The sequence below is a fragment of the Oratosquilla oratoria genome, chromosome 41, assembly GCF_046742065.1.
Source record: "Oratosquilla oratoria isolate Oo_2021 chromosome 41, ASM4674206v1, whole genome shotgun sequence".
NCBI classification, from domain to species: Eukaryota; Metazoa; Arthropoda; class Malacostraca; order Stomatopoda; family Squillidae; genus Oratosquilla; species Oratosquilla oratoria.
The window spans coordinates 18743674-18748673 of NC_134817.1; positions in this window are offsets into that span (position 1 = coordinate 18743674).

Below are 5000 nucleotides of genomic sequence, written 5' to 3' on the forward strand. Positions count from 1 at the left end.
GAAGATAAGGAGCGTAGATTTAGGATATGAACCCGTGTAGAACGACGAAATGACTGGAAATGATGTGCGTTATGAGGAGTGAACGTTCTGTGAGTCGTTAAGTACGCCTGTTGATGCTTTTTTGGCGAAGTCTCTCTCGTTGGGGCAAGGCAGCGAATAGGGATTGCCTCGGAGTAGGATGCTGGACGATGTAGCGAAGATAGATTTCCTCGTAGTGGAATGCTGTACGATGTAGCGAAGGTGGATTGCCTCGTAAGTATGATGCTGGGTGCTGGAAGCATCGGAAGGGGAACCTTGTCCTCGATGAGAAGAATGGGGAAGTGGGAATGTTCAGCCGGAATGTAGATCTCCGATTTTCCTCACCACGTCGAATCCCGCTTGTCTGCCACCAGAATGTAGGTTGTTGAAATACATTAATTGAAGACGTGGAGAGAAAAACTGCTATAAGTTCTTCTCTTTATTTAGATTAACTTATCTGCTCGACAGTTGGGTCTAGTCTGTCACTTGTCACCTTAGGGAGTGACAAAGAAAATGTGTGACGGTTGCCAACACACATTTACAATCTATATTTATTTATATGTCCCTTATGGCTATTTTATGTGCAATATAGGCCTGAGTGTGAGCATCCGGTAATTTTGCATATACATCTAGATATATACATGAAAAACATTATTGAAATAGAAATGTACATTGTGGTTATGATGAATCTTGTGTTTGGTTATCTCTGTACCTTGGGGGGTTACAATTCCGGAGCAGGTGGTCGGTCGCAGGTGTTCAGAGTTCAAATCCTCTGACCGAGGGTCAGATTATACAATAGGCATCCGTTGGAGCCTACCACCATGTACCACTTTTCACAGTGAGCATACAAGTATGCATGCACAAATATAGACTGAATGAATCATTAACTCTAGGGTAAGCATAAAGACGTATAGATATTGTCTTGCAACATCTGTTAATATTATGTTTCGTAATTAAGATAAAATTACCCCCTTTTACTCTTACTCCTTTTGATCTTAAACCATATCCTGACCAATGTCCACGAACATGTCTCGCCATTTATCTTGATTTTGAGCTGCTTCAAACTAATCTTCTCTTCCATCTTGTTCCATATATGCAGCCCTGACTCCATCGATCCACCGTCTCCTTGGTCTGCATTCATCCACCACCCCCAACATAGCTCTCTATGGTAATCTATACTCATTTATGCGGGCAACTTTTCCAACCCAAAGAACCTTGATTCTCATGAGATCGTCAACTGTCTTTTCTTGGTTTGGATATTCTCTTAGTTCAGTGGTATGTTTTCTCATCCTTTTATTCTCTTCCCTATCAAAAATCGGGCCAGGAATATGTCTAAGTATCGTATTTTCAAAGACCATTTCTTTAGTCATGCTCCACGTTTCACATGTACATAGAATTACTAGATTTGTATTATACAGTCTTAGTTTCGTTTTGTCATTCGCACCTCGTTTCTTAATTACTGAAACCAAACTGAAATAACATATTTGCCGCTGCAATTCTCATCAAAATTTCGGTCTTTATATTATTTTTGTTAGTCACTGTTATCCCTGAATATTTGAATTATTCTACTTTTTTAATCTCCTTATCGTTTTATTTCAAGATTTCCAGGGCCTTCTTCGCGGTTCATTTTCAAGATCTTAGTTTTACCAAAACTTAGCTACAACCTTACTTTGCTTCCTACTTCTCGAAATGGCTGTGTTAATCTGAGTATGTCTTCTCTACTTTCTGGACTCAAATCTACATCATCTGTATATGTCAAGTTACTAATATTTTGTCCATTCATTTTCGCACCTTCTCCGTTTTCTATAATTCTTGCAACTTTTTCTGTGGCGAAGTTGAGCAATAATACTAATAAGACGCAACCTTGTCTTAGGCTTGAGTTAACTTCAAAAACTTCTGGTTAACACAAAAGGGGAGCATACAAAAGGACTTAATAGCAATTAAAAACAGAAAAATAATGACAGAAATAATCAGTACACAAAGACAACAGAAATAGGAGTCTTATACCTGAAGACTCCTGACTCCTGACAGCCGCTGGATGTACGAGTACACTATCGGTGGCCAGATGTCTCTCATGGACCCTTATCATAGTACCACAGACCCCTAAAGGTCCGCGTACCCCATTTTGAAAACCCATGCAATTGACATATTCTAATTATTCGAATCAATTTCAATTGTATTCCAAATTCCAAAAATATACTCCAAACCAAAGGTCGATGAATATTATCGTGAGCTTCTTTAAAGAAAAAAAAAAAGTTGGTATAGATCTTTGATATATTCCTAATATTTTTCCATGATCTGTCTTATAATAGATATTTGGTTAAATTACCTCTTTATCGTAGCTGATTATCTATCTTTTTTACTGATTCTAGTATATACATATGACATAAGCTATTTTTCTATACATTTACTGACATACACTTTTATATCTCATTTCATTATTTCTACATATTTTCATTTTTTGAAACATAAGAAACATCAATTCACAACGAGATCGTTGAAGATTATATAAACTTGATGTCAATATATTTTTTCAGTTTGTCTACCGTCAGGTGATTTTATTCAGTTACACGAAACCAACCCTCCACAGACAAAAGGGTAAACAAAAATAAATAAAAAATCTTCTTAAACTTTCTTTTTCCGACTTACATCTTTCCCAAGATTCCTCACGTTTTGCAAAATATTGCAAAGTTGCCTAAGCATTTAGGCTTAATGTTCTTTCCACAAAATCCTCACAGACGAAAGATTCACTCTGTTTTTACTTTCCAGTAAGACCAAGTTTCGCCGGGCTGACAAATGATTCCACGATTTCAGTTAATGAACTTAAGTGAGGAGATTTCCCCACAACTGAAGAAGATGGAGTGGATCAGCGCTCTAGCTTCTGGAAAGGAGTGTTTGAGGTTGATGGTTCGAATCCTGATAAGAGGGTCAAAGCGTGACTGCAGCAAGGGGATATGATGGCCTCGAACCCCCGAGTTTCGATAGAAGCTATCATGCTTAGCCAACACGCAGAGCAAGTAATGGGCAAATAGCGCAAAAAATTATAAGAAAAATATACAAGTAAATATATAAATGAAAATAGACAGACAATAAACAAAAGGAAAGAAAGGAAGACAGAGACAGCAGACAGACGGAGAAAGAAAAAAAATCAAACAAGATGTAATAAAAAAAAATCTACAGCTTTTTCATTATAAAATGTTAAAGCCTTCGAGAGGCCTGTTCACCAGTATGCTTTGTCCAACAATAGACATTCTAATTAATCTCCTTGATGTCTCTTTGGTTACGAAGTAGAGTAAAACAGATTCGAACAACCCCTTCCTTACATTGGGGTACTTTCCCCCTCTTCTTCTGCCTGCCGTCAGACGATTTTATTCATCTGTGTGACACGCCTTAGATGGCGAAAGAGCCACGACCTCTGAGAGATGGATCCAAGGGCATCTTTCACAAAGTCACAACATCTGCCTCTCACATTTCCGTACCGTCGCGTTTGTACTACCTTAGGTAATGGTCCATATCCCTCTTCCGTTACAAAGGATTACAAAGGATTACAAAGGCGGAGCATGCCAACACGAGACCTTTTGGTCCATATCTAGGTCGGATGCGAAAAAAAATAATAAATCAATAAATAAAAACTATAATAATGTAAAGAACAAATAAAATACATAAATAGATGCATAGATATAGTTAAATAATAAACAAACAGGTAAATAGTAAACAACAATAAATTGACATATAACTAATAATAAATGTGTCTCAGCTCCACCACTTCTTCTCTTACCTCCTAAAACGTCGTCTTTTGCCTCCTAAAACCTCCAGGCTTCTCTAACCTCCTCCTTCCAGCCTCTTCCCTCCATCCTCCTCCCTCCAAGCTTCCCCACTCTCATCCTTCCAGCCTCTCCCCTCCATCATCTCCCTCCAGGCTTCTCCACTCTCATCCTTCCAGCCTCTTCCCTCCATCTTCCTCCTTCCAGGTTTCTCCAATCTTCTCCTTCCAGCCTCTTCCCTCCATCCTCCTCCTTCTAGGCTTCTCCAATATCCTTCTTCCAAACTCTTCCCTCCATCCTCTTCCCTCCAGGTTTCTCCAATCCTCTCCCTCCAGACTCTTCCCTCCATCCTCCTCCTTCTAGGCTTCTCCAATATCCTTCTTCCAAACTCTTCCCTCCATCCTCTTCCCTCCAGGTTTCTCCAATCTTCTCCTTCCATCCTCTTCCCTCCATCCTCTCCCTCCAGTCTTCTACAACATTCTCCTTCCAGCCTCTTCCCTCCATCCTCTCCCTCCAGGCTTCTACAACAATCTCCTTCCAGCCTCTTCCCTTCATCCTCCTCCCTCCAGTCTCCTTCCAGCCTCTTCCCTCCAGGTTTCTCCACTCTCCTCCTTCCAGCCTCTTCCCTCCATCCTCCTCCCTCCAGTCTTCTCCAGTCTCCTTCCAGCCTCTTCCCTCCAGGTTTCTCCACTCTCCTCCTTTCCAGCCTCTTCCCTCCATCCTCCTCCCTCCAGTCTCCTTCCAGCCTCTTTTCTCCAGGTTTCTCCAACCTCCTCCTTCCAGCCTCTTTCCTCCATCCTCCTCCCTCCAGGCTTCTCCAATCTCATCCTTCCAGCCTCCCTGAAGAGGAAGCAACACTTCCAGTCTCCATATGTTGTCCACGTGGCTGACGAAAAGTCTTCCACAGTTTTCCTCCTTGCAGTCACGTTCTCTTCTTTCTCCTCTTCCTTCATTCTCTCTGTTGCTTCTTCTCTCTCTCTCTCTCTCTCTCTCTCTCTCTCTCTCTCTCTCTCTCTCTCTCTCTCTCTCTCTCTCCATCTTTTCTTTCTTTTTCTCTACTCTCTCTCCTTTTCTACATTTTTTTCTCTTCCCTCTATCTACCTCTCTCTCCCTTTCCTTCTATCTACTTCTCTCTCCTTTTCCCCTCTCTCCCTCTCTCCCTCTCCTCTCCTCTCTTCCCCCTCTTTTCTGCCTCTCTCTCTTCTCCTCTCCCTCTCT